Here is a 23,511-nt window from a genome sequence, read left to right on the forward strand (position 1 = left end):
CACGATCTACCTCATTTCTACCTACCTATTTTCCCCAATATAGGAGTTTAAAACTACTCCTGAATAAGAAAATGCTGGAGTATTCTCCAGCATTCATATTTGGACAGATTGTGCCATTCTTTCCTATTCTTGCAGCTTTGTTGTCTTGTAGCTGCCTTCTGGAAATGCAAGGTCCCGTTTTGAAAACATGCAGCAATTTTATCATAATGCAAAATATTAATCTCTGAATGACCAGATTTAGTCCAAAACACAATAGCATTATGGCCAGATAAAAACCCCATAGCACAGACATATGTAGACAATAAAATATGAATTTTTTTGTCAGAGCTATAATCAAATACAAACCTTAAACCAGCCCCATCTGACTATTTAGTATTCGTAACCCTAGAGACCACAGAGAGCATTCTCATAACCTCTACACAATACAAAGATCATGTCCCCCTCCAAAGCTGATCTATTTTTTATTTTTATTTATTATAAATTTATTTTAAATACCCCACTCTGCATCAGCAATTTCTTCAGCCTGTTCACCTGCAACTCCCTCTACACCAGAGACATTAGAACTCACTTACCTGCTGTTGCTGTGGAGTCTTCTCTTCAGCACTATATACGACAGGTAGCGATTACTGCTAGCTGACTGTCAGAGTATGAAGCACCTGCGACCACACTGACAGACAATCATGAATGCTTAAAATATTTTATTTACATTTAGGTCAAAATGAGCACTTCAATTTAGACTGAATATACACACATTATAACATGTCATTCTGCTATGACACAGCACCCTTATCAGTAAAACATTGCAAATACTCCTCCCTGTTTAATTTGGCCTTTACATTGACATTTCAGAAGACTCCCAATTGTGTCAACCCTACAACTTCCTCAACATAATCTGTACTATGCCCCAAACTAGAAGCTGTGCCGTGCACAGTGGGACTTTTACGTCCAAGATAGTTGTGTAGGACACATGCCATCCTCACCTTTTCTATTTTGTCAAGGTGAAGATTAATGATGGTATGAAAAATCCTGAACCTGTTACTTAATATTCCAAATGCATTGTCCACTACTCGCCTTGCTAATGATAATCTGTAATTGAAAACCTCCTTTCTGGTGCAAGTGCTTTAAGAGGGAAAAGTTTTAAAATAATTTGGAGTATAAACGCTTCAGCCACAAATACAGAATTAAGTTATAATTTATTTGGGTACATAGGGCAAATTAAATTGCTTTTAAGCAGCTGGTCATGGAAGGACATCTGTTCCAATGCCCTACCAGACACTTTACCATTTTTCCCCCAATGTCCACAAAGAAAAATTCATATTTTGCATCCACTATGGCCGGACAGTACTGCAGAATCCCTTGTAATTGTAAGTAGGAACCCATTTTATAGGGTGGCATAATTCTGATATGTTTCCCATCTATGGCCCCACCACAGTTTGGGAAATTCCACATTTCTTCAAATTCTTCAGTGATAACTTGCCATTCCTCAACCTTTGATGGGAACTGAAAAAGAAAGATTGATGTAATGTTAAATCAATACATGCATCTATTGTTATCATACTATTTTAATTTATATTTTTATTACATAGCCATTTGTAATTATGAACGAGTTTTCTTACGTGGTGGAGAATACGGTAGAGATGCCTGCTCCCAACCAGCAGAGTTCTGAAGCCACCCAGCAACAAGGTCAACAAACTGGCAGGAGGGTAAAGAAATGGCCATGGGAGGCAGAAAACTCTGAGGTCATGACTCAGATGTTCAACTTAATAGGTTGACTGAAAAAGACGACAACGAGTGTGACTTGATGTACGGCAATAGCTAAACAACGAAAACACGGATGTGGAAAACAGGATGAGAGTTTAATTATGGAGCTGTTTTATGGGGCTAGTACATGGGGTTGACAGAGTTCCCCCTTGAGCCATGCCTAAGAAATCTACAGACCTGCCCCAGCCTCTCATTAGCTGCTACCTCCCCAAATTCAACATCAGTTTCTGCAAAGATGGTCCAGTACCCTCCTGTCTATAGGACTTCCACACCAAGTAGCAGTGAAAGTCCATCATTGGAAAATGTGGAACACTAACAATATGAGCACCTTAAGACTAATACTTTTTTTATTTTTAAAAAGTTTGATAGCTAGAGATTGAGAGATCTCTCTCTCATATATATATATATATATATATATATATATATATATATATATATATATATATATATATATATATATATATATATATATATATCTCACAAACCGATCAGTCACAACATTAAAAACACCTGCCTAATATTGTGTAGATCCCCCCACCCCATGCCACCAAAACAGCTCTGAGCCATCGAAGCATGGAATCCACAAGACTTCTGAAGGTGTGCTGCGATACCTGGCACTAAGATGTTAGCAACAGATTCTTAAGTTGTGAAGTGGGGGCTCCATAGCTCAGACTTTTTTACAGCACGTCTCACTAGATCGAGATGGAGGCCAAGTCAACACCTTGAACTCTTTGCCATGTTCCTCAAGGCATTCTTGAACAATATTTGCACTGTGGCAGAGTGTATTATGCTGTTGAAAGAGACCAACGTCATCAAGGAATATCGTTGCCATGAATGGGTGTACCTGGACTGCAACATTATTTAGGTAGGTGGCAACTCAAAAATAACATCCACGTGAATGCCAGGACCCAAGGTTTCTCAGCAGAACATTGCCCAGGGCATCACACTGCCTCCGCCGGCTTACCTTTTCCCCATAGTGCATCATGGTGCCATCGGCCGTCCACATGACAAGACCCAGCCGTTGTCTAGACATCACAATTTGGCCCTTGTCAAAGTCGCTCATACGCTCATGTAATGTGTAGCTCGCCCATATTTCCTGCTTCCAACACATCAACTTCAAGAATTTGTAATGTGTAGCAGTTATTATATATTGTTTGGTAAATATACCAAAAATGCTATTTAGAAAATAAGATTTGTTGCTTTGTCGCCAAGTCACATTGTGGCTAGGTCTCCTTCCAGCAGACAAACAATTGTTTACAACAAAAAAAAAAAAAATTTAATCTTTCACTGTTGCTGTGATCCAATAGGTTACTTTTTCCACACTAAACCATGTAAGATTTGGCAGCTTTACCTTGAGAGCTGTGGAAGATATTCACCAACAAACATATTTCTATGCATTTATACTGCCAAGCAGCTGGTACCATGTAACATAGGATTAACAGAATGAAGGTTTATTGCCTTTTGTTTGTTACATATTGCTGTTGAAAAAGTTTTCTTCAAAAGGTACACTATAATAATCCTGTTCATCATTGACGTACATATCTTTGCATAATCTAATTTAAGAACATAGACTAACAGCAGTAACATGATTCTTACAGAAAAGACATATTACTCTGAAAGATAAAAAGTCACTTTTAAAAAGGATAAACTTGACCCCTAATAAGCAAGATATGAGGGTGTGCTATAAACCAGAAGGTAGGTGGAACATTAGCCCAGGCCTGGACACCCTGCGACTCTAAGTGTTGTGAAACTACACGTCCCGGCACATTGGCTGGCAAAGCATGCTTGGGCTCTTGTAGTTTCACAACACCTGGAGAGGTACAAGTTGTATAGACAATACAAAAATAACCAGTGAAAAGATTGGAAACCAGTATCCTTAGAACTGCCAAAATTCCTTGTACCACCAGGTCTGGGCGATTTAATCTTTAAGTCTCCTACTCAAAATACTTTAAGGACACCTGCGTCATGGATTGACACCCACCTCCCCACTCAAACCAAAATAGTCTCCAGAAGATAAGGGACCAGATCTCAGGGCAGAAGTCTCCCTACTGCTGCTGTTGGGACCCACGGCATCAGAGATTAATTTGCATCCAGGAGGCACATTACAGGTCCCCTACGAAGCAGCTTCACTGTGTGACCTTATATTACCATACTGAAACCTAGTTATGTTATATATTAAAAGTCTATTAAATTCTTAAACAAACAAAAACCTATTTGTAATTAAAATATCTCAATGGTGGCCTGAGAAAACTAGGTTTTTGTATACCCACAAATGCCAAAATGTCAGCCAAGAAAATAACCAAGAAAATATATGGAGTGAAATCAAATTTAGGAAACCTAAAATGTAAAAAAGTAATTGAAAACTGGATCAATGAATGCAAGAAGACCGTAACAAACATTTTATTTTCAAGACTCCATGGAAGTAACATATGGGTTAACGCCTTTGTGAGCCGAGTAGAAACAGGAAAAAAACAGCTATATGAAGGAGACCCTTCTCTTTGGCAAAAAAAAATAATCCACACACTACACTGTCTTACCTGAGTGAGTCCATAACAGCCATACAACGTAGCAGGGGTGACTTCCTAGAGACACTATCTTTGCTACTTCTAAGTAGTAAATTTGAGTCTGGCAATTCGGCCCTCCTTTTCCACAAGAGACTCTGGAGCATTGGAGTTTAAATACTGGTTAGGATAATGCTAAAGCAAGATCTAGCCTGGACAGTACGAAAGGACTGTCGCTGGATCACTTCTAAATAACTTATTGTATAAATTTATTTAAAGGTGCAGGGTGCCAGTTTGTATTATTGCAATGCGCTGATTTTTATTATATTGTGTGCACTTTTTTGTTTCTATAGAAAATCTATTTATTGCCGAGACAGAGCCAGGTAAGAGATTAGATTTTGGTTTATAACAGGCATATGTGGGGGAGGGAGTCTGTTTTGCTCATAGCAGGAAATGCTGAGTAAGTCTCATGTAAAGTGACAGATTGGCCTGAAGGCCCAGCAAGGGATTGTTACCTGTGTGCAGGTATTAGACAGGAAACCTTGCAATTTAAAAAAGCACATGTAGGATATTACAGATAAACATACATTTTATTAAGTATAAATTGCATTTAAATCCATATTTGGGGAAACATATTGCATCCCAATACTAAAAAAAAAACCTCAGCCTCGCAGGGAGTAGGCCAGCCCCCTGAAGTCTATGTCCAAAACTGTATAAAACAGCACTGGTTTGTACTGAAATATGCATCATTAATGTTTCTTCTGACATTTTCATTACTGGTACCTTAAATCAGTGTGTCAGGTCACTTGCGCTAACCAAACATCACATGTTCACAATGTCTTCCATGCTGTAAATTCCTGTGACTTACAGATTAGACCCAACTTTAATCGGTTTCCTTCTGTTCTAGGGTATGGACCCAGCTTTCCAGTACCACTCTTCTCACTACCCAGCAGCTCTGGACAGTAGGATATGACAGTGAGGGATCCATCCACAGCAACCCTGATCTATAGGAAGAGGTCAGGAGTAATGTGGTTCTGGATGCCATGAAGAAGTCCAGTGGTGGCAGCAGCTTAAGCCCCTCCTACTGCAGTTAAAGGGCGCATTTGGGATAAAAAAAAAAAAAAAAAAAAAAAAAAAAAAAAGGGGGAATGGTGGCAAAGTAAGCTCAGCCGGCTTCCAGCAACAGACCGGGTGGTATCGGCAGTCCATCCTGTCACAAGGACTATAAATAAAATCTTATAGAAAAAAAAAAAACAAAACACACACATTGGAATTTCAGGAGCTCAGGAAATTCTCTATTGGAAACATTTCTTGAAGAAGTTCTACATTATGGAGCCCGAAACCTACCTCAAAAAGCATTTCAGAATACTTTCAGAAACCACCGTGGGCAGCACTGTGGCTTAGTGGCTAGCACTATTGCATCATAGCACTGGGGTCATGAGTTCGATTCCAGACCATAGCCTTATCTGTGTGGAGTTTGTATGGTCTCCGTGCGTTTCCTCCGGTTTCCCCCCACATTCCAAAAACATACTAGTAGGTTAATAGGCTGCTATTAAATGGACCCTAGTCCCTCTCTGTGTATGTGTATGTTAGGGAATTTAGACTAAGCTCCAATGGAGCAGGGACTAATGTGAGAGAGTTCTCTGTACAGCGCTGCGGAATTAGTAGCGCTATATAAATACCTGATGATGATTATGTACCACCAGTTTGGAAGCAGAAGAACAGAAGTGTCACAGTCACAAAATTGGCAGGGGAAAGTTTAATTTATCTGCACTACAAGTAGCAGGGAAACACAGGATAGCAGACCAGTCAATACAAAAGTTTATCATGGGAAAATGGGCCTTGCACAAAGTAGTTTTAGTTTTTTCAATACAGAAATTTGGACACCCTCAAACAGACCTGATGGCATCATACTAAAACACAAAAGGTATTGCAGTTTTAATCTCATTACAATGAAACCAGAACTAGGAGGAATTTCAACTAGGGTAGGTCTTCCCTCCTTTTGCTCTCATTGCCTGGACACTACAGAAAATAAAGAAATAGACAGCAGAAGTAATATTGGCACTTCCTATTTGGCTATACCGTCCATGGTTTGCAGTAGCCTGGGGGAATGCTTTTCGAACAACCTTGGCCTCAATCAGCCCTGCTACATCAGGAACAATTTAACATCCCAAGACTATGGGGTATATTTATTAAAACGCAGATTTGAAAAAAAAAGTGGAGCTGTTGCCTATAGCAACCAATCAGATTCTAGTTACCATTTTGTAGAATGTACCAAATACATAACTAGAATCTGATGAATGGTTGCTATAGGCAACATCAATTGAATGTTTATTACTGTTTTATTTCCTTGAAAGGAAGTTTCAGTGGCAGTTGGATAATTAAAATCAGTGTTAATTTGTGTTTTTTTTGGACCGCTTGAGAAGATTCTCAAAGTCACCATAGAGAAGGAGAAGTCACCTTCTATACCTTCCAGGGCTGTTTTTTTTTCTTAGTCTGTCTACTCATCTGACCAAGGAGATAACACATACTTTATGGCTGCCATGGAGTCTTTCAAGAATAAAGTAATATTTATTCCTTTTACATATCATATCTACATATACAGTGCAGTAGTAGTATATCAACCATCCAACTCAATGTCTTGTCAAATTGCAGATTGTCCTGGTTTTCATCAAAGATGGCAGTGAGCAGATTGGTGTGTAGGTTACCAAAAAAGGCTGATTTAAGAGGTGATGGGGGAAAAAAAAAAATATGTAAATTTTAAAGGATTTTAAAAACACAAAAAAAAAAAAAAAACGCACGAGCTTGCAAAAACAAAATTGTGTATACAAAATAAAAATATAGAAATGCTCTTCAAAATTACTATGTGATTATAAATGAGATTTCTACCTTCAGATGACAATGTATTGGCTTTTAAATGTCCCTCCTGCAGCCATCTATATATCAGATTTGTTTATTGTCATTGCCATGGAATGCATCACATAGCTTCTCTCTGGAAACAATTGCACTGCAATAAACAAATTGAGGCCAGGAGAGCTGCAATGCATACCAAGGCAATACAAGCAAACAAGTATGCTTGCGATATAAAAACAAGGCATAAAAACAATAAATTCAGTAAAATTGGAAAATTTACACGCAAATAAAGTAATCTAAAGATGGAGAATCCTTTTAAACATTAATCAGTCAAAATGGTATGGTCTTGCAAAAATTTGTTTGTTTTGCAGCTACTAATGGTCTTTGCCAAAAAATACTTAAGTGTTTACCAAACTGAGAGGTGTAGAATTCTAAAAGTGATATATAAAAATAAAAGCTGTTAAGCAAAGCACAATCTGTGGCTCAACCCAGAATATGAACAAAATAACTAAAAAAAAAACAAGAAACATGAGCACATTTAATGCATTTTAAAAATCAAGGCACAATGATATTCTAATGATATCAAAGACCATGGGGTAAATGTATCAACCTCCGGTTTCTTCAACTCCCACGAGTTCGGCGCTTAAATTTAAAGCGGCGCTGCCTTGTAAAGGGAAGTTTCCCTTTACAAGGCAGCGCCGCTTTAAATTTAAGCGCCGAAGACGCCGAACTCGCGGGAGTTGAAGAAACCGGAGGTTAATACATTTACCCCCATATATTTAACAACTTTGTCATTTTGTAAATAACAGAAAATATTAAAATTCTCTTTATATGGAGTTCTAGAAATCTATTACTTTCCATTTTGATATGTACTGGACTTTGATAGCTACCCATTTACCAAGGTATAACCATATGTGGGTTGGGTGGTGTATGAGTATATGGACTGCATAGTTACCAATTTAGATTATATTTATTCACAGTGACCAAGGAGAGCACAAACTGTTAATGGTCAATTCCAAAGTAACGGATGTAACTCTCAGATACATTGTTTGTAATAAACATCTGGATTTCTTCAAATTTAAAATACACATGAAGCAAAGTTTACCACAATTGTATCTACCACTGGTGACTAAAAATATGAAGTGTGAACAAGCCTCACCATTGTTGTCTGCTGTAAATACATTGTTTAAATATAATGGATGTAACCGGGATAGGACATAGTAAATTTCTGAATTAAAATACATGTCCGATTTCTCTGAAACTATAACAGATATTTATTATACTTTTTAACAATAAAGTATAAACCACACAGATTTTAGTACAATTGTCAGGAAAGTCATTATTACCTTGACAATATTTAATGGAATGTATGTGTAACGGACAAAACCTGAAAATCGTCACAGACATGACCAAATACATTAATTGGGTAACGAAAAAAGTAACCTTGCAGTAACTGGTACAGGGTCATTTACTTTTCTAAAAATGTTTTCAGATGGGTACCATCTCATCATCTTGTTTTGGCCATAGCCACCCACCTCTGACTGGATGCATCAGCCGCACACAGAACTCTCCATCATCATTTATATCAAGGACAGTCCCATAAAATTAGTCATTGTCATATTTTACTACAACAAAGTCATCTTTCTTAGCAACAGATCATCAATGGGCACAATCAGTGAATGCCTGGTAGCCATTACTGAAATAAGACAATATGGCAGGATGTCATGTGACACACTGTTACCAACCCATTTTTTAAACTACTATAGACTGACTGATGCACTGGGACATTTTATAAATATCCCAACTTTTTTTTTTTCCATGACCTACGTCCACTTTTTGTTGGCATTGCACTAATACTAATTTACTCTCTTGAGGTTTATAAACCACAAACTGTTGAAGACTAGTAATATCGCAAGCAAGGAGGAGGTGTAATGGTGGAGACCCCATACAAAACAACCTTTCAACTGCCAATGGAATATGAATATCTGAATCTCTACATTTATAGAATGCATCCAATTTTCTGATCTGATGACTGCCACAATATTTAATAAAGATTTAATCTTGACATTTTATATCTTGATTTTCTCTTTGTTTAAACTCTTTAAATATGGCTTAAAACCTTGCTCTTTAGACCGCAGACCACGCATCATTACCGTTAGTACGGTAATTTCAACGCTGATTTTTGCTTGTGGCACAGACATTTGTCATTTTGAGAATCTGATTTATTTGCAAGTGAAATTCCTAAGGTGAGGGGTGAAGAGCCAACAAGAAATGGTTTAAAAATACCTTGTATCAGTAGTACAGTGTGCATTTCATGAGGGGGGGGGGGGGGGGGGGGGGGTCGATCAAGACTGAAACGTCCCATCCTTTTAATTGTATGTTGCCTCACGCAGCAAGTCTACCTTGTAAGCAGTACTCCGATTTCATTTTCTATTTTATTTTCTGTAACTCTTCTGTGCAACATAGTATATGTCTTATTCATTTTTGTAAATACGCCTTAGAAACAATTTTCAGATAAAATAAATTTAATCTAATGTGTGCTCTGTGATTCTTTGTGAACTTACAAAGCCCAGGGAGGCTCATGCCACATGTGTATGTGATTTAAGTGTGAAACATTAATAAGTGGTTTTGGTGAATGTAAGGACACCATAATAAATCCTTTGTGGTGGCAGAAAAGGTGTATTCATTGCTTAATGACCAAGGCAACACCAGTCACAGCCAGCTGTTCAGATTGCTGCATCTGGGACAGGATGCCAAATCACAGTCATTTAGTATTAAAAAAAAAAAAAAGTAACCCATTAGACCACATAGCGACAAATATTGAAAACATTTTTTGGCTGTAAACATTTGACTGCTGAAAAGAAACCTCGCGACAATACGACAAAGCAACAAATCTCATTTTCTAAATAGTATTTTGGTCCATTTGCTAAATAATTTGCCAATATATAAAAAACTGCTACACATTCCAAAATCGGACACGCACACCACCAGGTGGCCCTGCTTGCATATCTTTTATATAAAATTCTTTAGACTGTTTGTCTGTCCGGTTTACCATTCTGACACCCCTGCACCGATTGGAATGAAACCAATGCGAGATGATCCAGTTGGATCCTGGTCATGTTTCAGGGGGGGAGGGGGGTTAGGATCCTGGTCGGACCTCCCATTGGTGTACACTGGGCAGAACTTTGACCCAGAGCGCTGGTTCTGGGCCTTCCACTGGATGGATTTGGATGACATCTTATCTTAGCTGCTAATTATTATTAAAATGTTGACAGTTCAATCTTAATCAATGATAACTTTGGCTAGTTGTTTCATACATGGAATTAAGAAGAATGTGCACCAAATGTTTCAATAGCACACTGGCTTGCCATATTCAGTTTTTATTTTCCCATATATTTGCTCAATTTTAAAATAATTAGCCCAAGAGGAGATTTTGATACTGAAAGAAAACGAAGGCTCAAGTAAAAAAATATTTATTTTTCTTAAATCGAATCCTCAAGACGTAGAGAGGGTCTTAAAAAGAGACATGCAGGCAAGTACCGTTTCCCCACAGTGCACATTGAAATTGTTCTTTACAGTAAGTGAGCAAATAAAAAAAAAAAATCGTAACAATCATAAGTATAAATGCAAATGACACAAGTTACAGAACTGGTGTTTTCTAATGTTAATACAATGTTGTCTGACATAATCTTATCAGGAAGTGAATAATAGAGTGCACAATATAGAATGTATGCTCTTGAACAATTCTAATCAAACTAAGTTACTTTCACATTTGCACTGACAAGACCATTCTTCTCCAAAACCCAATTACCATGCATTTAGACTTTTTTCCCCAGAATATTCCATTGCTGCAAATTGCAGTTTTTCGTACTTTACATATATTGATATTTGTATTTATAGAACAAGACAAACATCTGTAAGGCCTGCATTTACCATTAAGAAAAAAAAAATGCTTCTGTTCAGGGCAGAACCATTCAGAAGCAGCATAAAAATGGGTTATGTTAAGGTTTAGGCTATATTAATAAAACATTTATTTTTATTATTTTTTAATTTTAAAATTTCACATGATTTTGGATACAGAGTAAGGCTGGGTACACACTACACTGTATTCAGCCAATCAGACGATAAACAACTGATTGGCCCGTTATAGTAGTGTGTACCCTGGAACGATGATTGTTCCAAAGTACAGTTCATCATTTGAGATGGTTTAAAAAAAGGTCTTTATGTTATAAACAATGTCTGTCCAATCCTGCAGAGTGCATACACCCTGCAGAAAAGGAACGATAATCTAGCCATTGACTTGACAGCTGGTGTCTGGTCTGGAGGCTTTCCATGCTTTGTTAGGTGCAGGTGGGGTTAAAGCTGCCATGTGTGCTGGTCCCATGTTGTGGGGGGGTGAGTGGGGGGTTTAAGCTTGACTCTACTGCAGCAAAATGGTTCAGGCCCTCAGCAGAGAGGGAGGAGGGAGTGGGGAGAGACATGTGCAGGGAAACCTCTCACTAAAATATTGCCTGTCAGCCCTGAAGGAGAGTTGCGAACAAGAAATGTGCACTAAAGTTAAAACGAGTAATTACCCTGCCCGGATAACGTAAATGCAGGAGTTTCCCTCCCCATACCGCTCTTCCTTTTCTCTCTCCTTTGGGCAGCCTGCTTTACAACCTGCCATTCAAGATAGGAAGTGATGTCACCATTCAGATGATTGTTATGACAGAGAGAGCGCAGACATTTGGAGGTAATAGTGTACACAAATCGGCAGACTGATCAGGATTTTTTTTTTTTTACCCTTATGTGGTTGGAAAATTTGGGTTTTAGTTATCCTTTAAGCCAGTGGTTCCCAAACTTTTGCAGTTCGTGGCACCCTTAGAGTCTCCAAATTTTTTCAAGGCACCCCTCCAAAATAAATATTGAGCAGTCCTGTTTTAGAAGTAGTTGGGTCAAAAAATTGTAATAAGTATTTAGGTCAGGACAGAAATACTTATTTAGTTGTATGCAAAAATGCCCCCTCTGCATCCAGACACTCTACCCTCAGGCACTCTGCCCCCTTTGCATCCAGACACACTGCCCCCTCTCTCACGCTGTGTCCCCCTCCACTGCCCTCTCTCACGCTGTGTCCCCCTCCACTGCCCCCCCCTCCCTCTGCCCCGCGCCAGCCATAAAAAGAAAGAACACAGAAACTTACCAATCCGCCGGGCGCCGGGACACAGCAGCCTCCTCCCTCCCACAGCTGTCCCTGAAGTCGATATTCAGCGACAGCTGCGGAGAGCGGAAGCTGCTGGGTCCTGGCGGATTGGTAAGTTTCTGCGGTTTCTTTTTTTTTTATGGCTGGCCCGCGGCACCCCTGGGAGCCACGGCGCACACTTTGGGAACCGCCGCTTTAAGCTGATAAAGGAAGCAATTGAACAAACATTTATCAATATCCGAAAACCACTATATCCGATGACCAATCTGCTACATCTAGAAACTACATTCATCATCTCAATACCTTGGACAATGGTACTTGCCATTTTTTTTAAATCTCCCTGCATGAAACACTTAATCCACCAGACCCTTATTACTAAACTTCTCCACAAACAATTATGAGCCTCGGTCTAATCTTTGTACTTCACTTTCCCGACTTCACTCCGGTTAGTAAAAAATAGCTAGCAAACAGATCACCAAATCTATTAATGTCCGTCCGTATATATATATATATATATATATATATATATATATATATATATATATATATATATATATATATATATGCGTTAACAATGACCACAGTCTGGGCACAAATAGGAAATGTGCTCCCTTCAAAAAAAAAAAAAAAAATTCTGCAAAGTAGACGAAAATTTTGTGAAAAACAGATAGCAGGGTAGTGCACAGCTAATAGTATGTGACCCTATATATAGCTATATGGTAGTGTAAGACTCAGCAGCTCTGTGAGAGGGAGTGGCCATTCCCTAACCATAAATGAAAAACAAAGGGGTACACAGGCGCTAGAGAATTGAGAAATTAATGTGACTAAAATATAGCAATGGAATATATATGCATAAGGGTATAAGTAATGTAAGCGATATCAAGGGTACTGCATATAAAAGAGATTGTTTATTCTAACAGAAATGAATAAAATATAAAAATAAACATGTAAAATGATACAGTGGCACCACACAAAATCGTCCGTACATACAACAAACTGCACTAGATTGTAAATGACAAGAAGTCCAGGAGTAAACCGATGAAGGCTGTCCGTATTGATGTTTCAATAGCAGAAGCAAATGTACATGAATGAATTAAACTGATTAGCAGAGGAGGATTGATACTTGAGATTAATCCTTAATGAGAGACGAAGCGGCCGATAGTGAACAGTCTAATTCCGATTGAAAAGTAGCACAGCAGATACGGTTCCGTATGGTGCCAGCTGAATGAGAGGGCAGCGTGCATTCCACAGTGGAACGCATGTGACGGATCCGGAAGTGGGCGTGGTATGGGCCAACGCATTTCGTCACCTGAGCGTGACTTTTTCAAGGCGCGTAATAGGATGGGTGTTTGCATACTCTAAATATATAACGCTCACTGTGAGATGGTTGGTAGTCCTTCAATCATTGGCTCCTTGTAGCGATGATCCTATGTGACTTCATATAGGAATTCGATGCGTGGCAATGGATGGTTAATCATAAAGATAAAAAAAAGTCCCGATTGCCATGATCAACGATTGTGCTTCAGGACTTCCTCAAATATATCACAGTTATCCACTCCTACCAAAACAATCTGGACACCGCCAAATAAGTTTACTTCTCTCATCGCATCTGAAAAAGATACCCTAGCTTGCCAACTCTCACCTCACAATCTTTTTAGTCAGAAAACCTACCCGATGTTCTTCAGTCAGAATTTTTGCACCCATCACTACATAGAGACAGCACAGAATAAGGTAGTTAATTTCATCATTGCCAAATGTAAATATCAGTAGATGTTCTGCATTTATGGGTGCTCACTTTTAGCAATTCTAACAAAACCAAGATTAACAATTTCTCCAAAAAGGATTGCAATAAAATGTTTTTAGATTTTACTAATCAGTCTTCAAAAATGCCCAGAATAAAAGTACAAATGTGTCTGTTCTTAAAATCTTTATAGGCAAAGGTACACTGTTTCCTTAGGAGGCAAACCCCAGTAGTATATGTAACAAGAAGAATCACAATGTAGTGTGATAAGCTCATTTTCCAAATGGAGATAGTATTGATATACTTGGTGAAACTACATGTATGGATTTATAGAGAGTTAATCTTCATCTGCACACTGAGAAATGTCCATTTGAGAAAGTGCTTAATTTTTTAGATTTTATTTACATGGCGCCACAAAGGGTCTGCAGTGGCATACATACAGTATGGGACAATACAGTATGGGACAAAACAGAACTGGGCATACAGGCCAGTACAAAAACAAAGTGCAATAAAATTAATACAGCTAAGAGTGCAGGGCAGAGAGGTAAAAGCAAGTTCAAGGGCTTTGAGAAACTAGTAAGGAGAGGGAGGAGGGGCATGGCCTAAAGCAGGTTGAACGAACCTGTGCCCAGCAGTAGTGGCGTAACTAATATCTGAGCAGTGATTGGGATAAGAAGGCAGGGGAGAGGTAAGATGGTTACACAGCACCTTATCAAAAGTTAGGTAAAGTGAGAATAGGAGTACAACATTCTGCAGAACACTCCCCCTTTGTGTGTATGCTTTAATGGTTAAAACCTGAAAAATGCATGTAGAAATACAATATAATCAATCTGTAGGCCTTCTTGTCTCCTTCTCAATAACCGGAAGGACGCTTTAGTGGTCACAATGGATAAATAGAAGGAGTGAATCGAATCGTGCATTATCTCCATTATACAATTAAAATTACTAATAAAAATATTTAAAAAAACGAAAACAAAAACTGGAGTAGAATCACCTTGCCTACCAAAGTTATAAGCTGTCAGAAGCAGGATCTTCTGAACACAAGTAATCTGCTCAAAGAAGTTGACAGGTGGTCTAGAGATCCTCAACTGTTATCTGTTCAACTGACTAGTAGTCAGTGTCAAGTCAGTTGGGTGGGGATATATCCCCTTTATAGACCCTATCCTAGCCTGATTTTTATCCCAACTCCTCCTTTGGTGTGAAGCCAGTGAAATGAACCTGTTTCACAAGGCTTAGTCTCTCTACTCTTCTCCATCTATACCACTACTCATGGAAAAATAACCATCTTTGGGTTTCACACCCAAGAGTATTAATCTTGTCCAGATCTTTCACTATTTGTTTTATTGAATGTTTTTCTGCCATACCAAACACAATCTTTCAAAAAAATGAGCTAGTCTTCCCACCAGCCAATAGAAGCTACTTACTAGACATTTCTGTTCACAACAAAACCTACCCCTCAAGTGCTCAGCCAAGGTTTTATCTGTGGTTCAGAACATATTTATGTTCTACATCCATTATTCAAATCCTGTTACATACATTTTAGAAACATCTACAGAACACACACATCTTACACAAGATACTGCAAAAACTTAATTCATCCTCTCCTACGTTCCTGTTTCTTCTTCTTGATCTTCACTAATCAGACTTTCACAACAATCTAATTTGAATGCAGCAGCTAGACTCATTTTCTTCACATAATGAACTTCTACACAGATTCATACTAACCTGAGGTCTGATAAAGGATTCAGTTAGAGGCCAAAACATTGATCACTTGTCAAAATTACCGAGTGCCCTTTCTTATACTTTATGTACATGTTGTTCATAGACACTGGGACTTTGGACTATAGATCAATAATTATTCTGGTGCACAGGTGTATCTACGTGCCTGCAAAGTGCTTTTAAATGTGCACATCCACATCATTGCCTTTGAAAATTTAGGTGAAATTTGCTTTTCCATGCAGTTTCCAGGTTAGTGGATGCTCTGAAATATTCACTGAAAATCACATCAAAGAGAAACCCCTTTGTTTAAGCATTTAGTTTTTCTAATAAAATACTGCTTGAAATAGCCTCATTTATGTTGTAATCATGTGAGTGAGGGGACATTGGACTTAAGTACAAATCTGGTCCCAGTTAAATTTTTACTACTTTGGTCAAAGAGCTTAAAAATGAGTTTCCACAGTAATAGATCTGGAAAATGCTAAATTGGTTGCATAGGGACAAGACCCAATCTCTGGGACATCAGATGTGGTGGTGAACTCAAGGTCTTCTGTGGGGAGGCCCTTCTGTAAAGTATGGAAATACAAAACTCCTTTCTCACATTTAAATAATCCAGTCTGCTAAAGCTCATTTCTGAACTTCATGTAAAGGTAGGCCATTATTTATTATTAATAATCTTTATTTATAAGGCGCCACAAGATTTCTGCAGAACTGTACAAAGACAATAGACCACACAGGGTGAACAGTACAGAACAAAAAATACCAGTACTTCCAACAGCGCCAAACATAATCACCTATTTATACAGAGACACCAATTTCGCACCGCTGTTAAGAGAACTCACTGCCATCAGTGCCTGCCCAATAGAGTCTACAGTCTAAATTATAGTGTAGGGTCAATTTGATAGCAGCCAATTAATCTACTAGTATGTTTTAGGATTGTGGGAGGAAACCTTAGCACCCGAGGGAAACCCATGCAAACATGGGGAGACCATACAAACTCCACACAGATAAAGCCATGGTTGGGAATGAAACTCTTGACCCCAGTGCTGTGAGGCAGAAGTGCCAAACACTAAGTCACTGTGCTGCCCATAGTTTGCACAGTGGAGTTGGAGGAGAAGAATAGGTAGAGACATAGAAGGGAAGAGCGCCCTGCTCATAAGAGCTTACATCCTAAAGGGAGGGCAAACAGGAGGCACAAGGGGATCAATCGCAAGTGGAGTGATAACAGGGGAAGAGATGAGATCAAGCATTGAGAGAATAAGTTGGATGGCTGGCAGTTCTTGAACAGGAGTTTTAAGTTCCTGTTTGAAGGTGCACAAATTATTGGATAGTCAGATGGACTGTGGGAGATCATTTCAGTGGAGGGGGCAGTCGCAGATTCATGAAGTGGGGAGAGGCGACAGTCATTGTCCAATATTGGGGAACAGGATGGAGTGTGAATGGAGAGGAGGTTTGAGATGTATGGTGCAGTGGAGTGGAAGACAGCCTTGTAGGTGAGGGTGAGCAATTGAAAAAGGATTCTGTAGGGAAAGGGGAACCAGTGTAAGGCAAGGCAGAAGATGAGCGATGGAAGAGGAAGATGAGCCTTGTAGCAGTGTTATGTATAGACCTGAGGCGGGAGAGCGGGAGGCCGGTCAGGAGAAGGTTACAGTAGTTAAGTTGAGAAATGAGCGCATGGATAATTGTTTTAGTGGCATCCTGAGATAGGAAGGGACAGATATGGGCGATGTTGCAGAGTTGGAAGAGACAGGATTGAGCAAGAGATTGAATGTTGGGGGCAAGAGGAATGAGTCTAGGGTGAAAACAAGGCAATGGATTTGTGGAACAGATGACATGGTGGTATTGTTAACAGTGATAGGAAGATCAAGATGGGATGAAGATTTAGAAGGAGGGAAGACAATGAGCTCAGTTTTGGCAATGTTATTTATGAGAAAATGTGACATCCAAGAGAAGATGGCAAAAAGGCAGTCAGATACACGAGAGGAGCAGGGAGAAAAGATCAGGAGAAGAGCTGTAGAGTTGAATATCATCAGCATAGAGGCGATATTGGAGACAAAAAAAAAAGAGGTGATGAGATCACCCAGAGAGGTAGTGTAGAGTGAAGAGATTAGATGTATAAAAACAGAGTGGTGATAGAGGGAGGTCGCCCCTCTTCCCATCCTGTCGTCATGCCACGGTGGGGAGAAGAGGCTTTCAAGAGAGGAGAATGAAGACGGGTCAAGAGCGTCAAGATTACGCTTAGTGAATGCAGTTTTAGACAGGGAGGAGGACAGTATGAAGGAGAGGAGTTGGTGGTCAGGGAGATCACTTTTGTGAGAAAAACAAGGTCAATGGAGTGACCAAGACAGTGGGTGGGGGAAGAGGTCCACTGAGTGAAACCATACGATAAAGGGCAAGAAGTTTAATGGAGGCAGGATCAGTAGGGGTTGTCAAGGATGTTAAAATCTCCTAGTATGATAGAAGGGAGGTCAGAGGAAAGGTAGTGGGGGAGTCCTGCTGAAAAATTGTCAAGAAAGAGTGAAGTGTGGCCAGGGGGATGGTAGATGACAGACAGAGGTGGATGGGGGGGGGGGGGGGAAACACAAGCAGCTGGAATGGACTTCAAATAAGGAGGAGGAGAGTGAAGGCACTGTGGTAAGAAACAGAAATGTACAGTTAGGGGATAGGAGGAAGCCCACACCACCTCCTGGTTGATCATTGGGTCTGGTAGAGTGGGCAAATGAGACCCCCATGGAAGAAAGCAGTGTCTGTAGAAACGAGCCAGGTTTCAGTGATAGCAAAAAGGTTGAGAGTTTGAGATGAAGATGTTGTGGATAGAGGGCAGTTTATTATGGATGGATCTGGAGTTCTAGAGGGCACAGGAGAAGAGGAGAGATGGAAGTGGGGAGATGTGGATTCCCCACATTTGGTAATACAAAGGACTCTGAACAAGAATGGACTAGAATCCTTGAGAACTGTTCTTTTTCCCCTAATAAAACTCATTGTTGAGTAACGAAGGAAAGAAATGAATTTGAGATTCTTATCCAATCCTTCTCAGACTTATAAGACTACCATAGGTTCGGGAGTAGAATTATAGACAAATTAGAAAAGATAAACTAATTAGAACCAAGAAACAACGAAAATACTTTTAGGGATAAAACAGAAATTATCCAATCACCTATGAGAACTAATCAAACTATTTGGAAGCCTAATTGGAGTAGAAGACTCCCTTAACTTTCACAATGATTGATTATAAAAGCAATGGAGTATGATTAAGAGGTCAATATACTTTAGACATTTTCTTTTTAAACCTTTTGAATCCTATATCTAAAGATTCATACTAGCAATGAATGATTAGGGGACCAATACCCTTTAGTGATATGATTTATGAGACTTAGAAAGAAAATGTTTAAAGCTCTTTGACCTAGAGGACGTCTTGATCATAGAAAGTATAAGAGCCATGGTAACCAAGGTTTAAATTGAAAATGGAGTATTTAATATCTCTTTGTGGGATCTAATGGTGTGGAACTATTCCAAAAGTTTGAAAAAACAAATAGGTAGGCCAGTCCTTTAGTATGGACAGGTAGATAGATTTGGTTTACAAAGTACAATTGAAAATGTTGCCATGGCAATCATTGCATATATTGAGAAATTGAGCTATAGAAGCTTCATGTGAGAATATAATGACAAGATATTAGTTTAAAGATTGAGAATAATGAAAGGTAGGTCAGTCCTCTAGGAGGGATGGACTTATATAAAAAACTTGATTATATTTTGATTCCATATTATGGAAAACCGGCAGTGATAACTTGCCAAATTGAATTACAGATAATTATTCTTTACAGTTTGCTCTATTAGTTTCCCACCGATATATCGGTAGTAAGCTTAAAAAAAATGTGAACATGTTTATCTTGTAGAAAATAAATTGAAATATGTTTTAGGTCCACATGCCGCTCATTCCGGTAAATACGGAGTTTCCATTATGGATTAATTGAATATTTAATTAAATATATAAATTAATTAGGTTTAGGGTGTTTCATTTAGAAGTAATGTGTTTATATTGCATTTGAGATATGGAATGCAAATATAGAATACGCTGTGCGATTGCCTCATGTGTATAATGTGATCGTGTATAAATAACAACCGGATGACCATTACAAACTTACCTTGAAAAAAAAAAAAAAAAAAAAAAACCTGGCATTGGTTCGAAATGCATTAGTGATGAGAGCGATTCCAGAGTGCCCATTCACTCGATGACTGAAAGTAGTTGGCGTATACCAGCCTGTGAGCACATTGATACTTTAAGAACGCTGGATATAATACACAAGTCTGGTAGGGGTTGGGTTGCTATTTTCATTTAAGAATTTTGCATTTGTGCAATTTAAGTTTACTATGAATATCCGTTTTACTGATATGTTAGTACTGCTTTTAGGAGATCCCTACATTTTTTTATAAGAATTAAAACAGTGTTTTAAAAGGCAACACTATCTGTCGGACATAATTCTGTTTCATATTTACAGTATAACAGAGTATGTGTTCAAGAACAGTAGAGAATATTTGATTCAAGATATGAGAAACCATCAGACCACCTGAATATACCTGCTTACATGAATATAAAAAGGTAAGCAGGATTGAAGGGGCATGCACCCCGACATTGTGTATTAAAGCTTCTCACTTGGTGAGAATATAGGCTGTTTTCGAATTTCAATCACTAGCTCTAAGGGTCTCATACGTTGGGTATGTAATTACATCCTGAGAATCACTACACATTTATAATTTTTCTTTCTACGTTTGTATCCTTGGACAACATTGGAGAAGTTCTTACAAGATCCACCTCATCAAAAGGATATAAGAAATTTAAAAGGCATTCTATTTTTAATAATTGGACATTTTTTAATTGATTCGAGTTTGATGCATCTCGGATGGCTAACCTTTATTGTATGTTGGGTAGTGTGTTAGTGGCGATTTATTTCACTTGTACCTGGAATATACACATTGCTTACATTTGTTGATGTTCATAGGGGGATAGTGGCTCCCCAGTGAAATACAGTCAAGTCCATAAATATTGGGACATCAACACAATTCTCATATGTTGGGCTCTATACACCACCACAATGGATTGAAATGAAACTAACAAGATGTACTTTAACTCCAGACTTTCAGCTTTAATTTGAGAGTATTTACATCCAAATCAGGTGAACGGTATAGGAATTACAACATTTTCTATATGTGTCTCCCACTTTTTAAGGGACCAAAAGTAATGGGACAATCGACTCAAAACCTATTTCATGAACATGTATGGGCTATTCCCTTGTTATTTCATCAATTAAGCAGGTAAAAGGTCTGGAGTTGATTCTAGGTGTGACATTTGCATTTGGAATCTGTTGCCGTCGACTCTCAATATGAGATCCAAAGAGCTGTCACCATCAGTGAAGCAAGTTATCATTAGGCTGAAAAATCAAAACAAACCCATCAGAGAGATAGCAAGAACATTAGGTGTGACAAAATCAACTGTTTGGAACATTCTTAAAAAGAAAGAACGCACCGGAGAGCTCAGCAACACCAAAAGACAGGGGAGACCAAGGAAAACAACTGTGGTGGATGATAGAACAATTTTTTACCCTAGTGAAGAAAAACCCCTTCACAACAGTTAGCCAAATCAACAACACTCTCCAGGAGGTAGGTGTATATGTGTCAAAGTCAACAATCAAGAGAAGACTTCACAAGAGTGAATATAGAGGGTTCACCACAAGATGTAAACCATTTGTGAGCCACAAAAACAGGAAGACCAGATTAGAGTTTGGCAAACATCTAAAAAAGCCATTACAGTTCTGGAACAACATCCTATGGACAGATGAGACAAAGATCAACTTGTACCAGAGTGATGGGAAGAGAAGAGTATGGAGAAGGAAAGGAACTGCTCATTATCTAAAACATACCACCTCATCAGTGAAGAATGGTGGTGGTAGTGTCATGGGGTGGGCATGTATGGCTGCCAATGGAACTGGTTCCCTTGTATTTATTGATGATGTGACTGCTGACAAAAGCAGCAGGATGAATTCTGAAGTGTTTTGGGCAATATTATCTGCTCATATTCAGTCAACTGCTTCAGAACTCATTGGACGGCGCTTCACAGTGCAGATGGACAATGACCCGAAGCATACTGCAAAAGCAACCAAAGAGTTTTTTTTAAGGCTAACAAGTGAAATGTTATACAATGGCCAAGTCAATCACCTGACACCAATTGAGCATGCATTTCACTTGATGAAGGCGAAAGGGTCCAAGAATAAGCAGGAACTGAAGACATTTGCAATAGAGGCCTGGCAGAGCATCACCAGGGATGAAACCCAGCATCTGGTGATGTCTATGCGTTCCAGACTTCAGGCTGTAAATGACTGCAAAGGATTTGCATCAAAGTATTAAAAAGTGAAAGATTGATGTAGGATTGTTTAGTTTGTCCCATTACTTTTGGTCCCTTAAAAAGTGGGAGGCACATATAGAAATCATTGTAATTCCTACACTGTTCACCTGATTTGGATGTAAATTCCCTCAACTTAAAGCTGAAAGTCTGCAGTTAAAGCACATCTTATTAGTTTCATTTCAAATCCATTGTGGTGGTGTATAGAGCCCAAAATATGAGAATTGTGTCGCTGTCCTAATATTTATGTACTTGACTGTATTAAGGCCAGCAGTTTGGTGGAGCATGAAAAGTCTTTTTGCCCATTTGTGTTAGATGTGGATGAGATTGGCAGGGTTGCTGGACTGTGGGGGAGAGTAGAAGTTGGGGAGGGGGAGAGGATGGGTAAAGGACATGAGCATGGGATCATGATAGAAAACAGAAAGAGGGTAGGTGAGACAGGAAGTGTGTAGAGACAGATAGAGGAGCAAGAATATGCAGCCAGTAGTGAATCACACTAAAGATACTAAATGAAGGACAACTAAAATAAATGCAGGCAATAACAAAATGGTAAGGCTATAAAATGAGTACAGGAGCCAGGAGAAACAAAAGAGGAATACACAAAAACACTTGGTGAGAGACGTCAGGTACAGGAGAGTCCGGAAGGAAGGCGGTACATCTAATCAGCAAGGAATGCGCCTGACCCATACAAATCCCCCTAATGGCCAATGCATTAATTTGCATCCCCACATATGCAACCATTTTGGCTCTCAAATCCATGTGCTTTCGTGCAAGACTAGGCACACTTGTGCAGATCTAGGTGCATGATGTCTGAAGAGAGCATGTGGGCTGCAGTTATTCTCACAAAATTTGGCAGCGCCATACATTGGGGAAATATAGCATGGTGCATTAAATGTAGATGCTCAGCAAGCAAATGAATATTCAAGAAGCATAAAAGCACAAATCAAACAAAGTAGTACAGAACATGCAAGAGGCATAATAGAAAGACACAAAAGTGGATGAGGTGAAAGCAGACAAGACAACAAAATAGTTAATGGGGAGATGCAAGGTAAAAGGCAATGGGGATTACACAGATTGATGTTGTGCACAGGCTGGGCAAGTGCGTGCAATTAGGCTTTCATGAAAAGTTGGGTTTTTAAGGCGTGTTTAAAACTTGGAGGCTGTTAGAGAATAGGATTGGGCATGAAGATGTATTCCGTTGGTGGAGAGTTGCATGGGAGAAATGTCTTCAATGCAGGAGCAAGTTATGGCTATGGAGGGGGGGGGCTGGTTGGTCATTGGCATATCAAAGAAGGCAGGAGGGAGGTTGAAGTGAGATGAGGCAGCAGAGGAAGTGGCTGAAGGCTTTGTAGTTCTGGGTGAG

General features: G+C 39.0%; 1 protein-coding gene across 5 annotated transcripts in view; it reads right to left on the reverse strand.

Moving 5' to 3' along the window:
• The window catches only part of TULP4 (TUB like protein 4), a 248,047-nt gene that overhangs the window by 222,055 nt on the left and 2,481 nt on the right, over positions 1 to 23,511 (reverse strand). The window lies entirely within an intron of this gene.

This window comes from Mixophyes fleayi, chromosome 3 (assembly GCF_038048845.1).
Source record: "Mixophyes fleayi isolate aMixFle1 chromosome 3, aMixFle1.hap1, whole genome shotgun sequence".
NCBI classification, from domain to species: Eukaryota; Metazoa; Chordata; class Amphibia; order Anura; family Limnodynastidae; genus Mixophyes; species Mixophyes fleayi.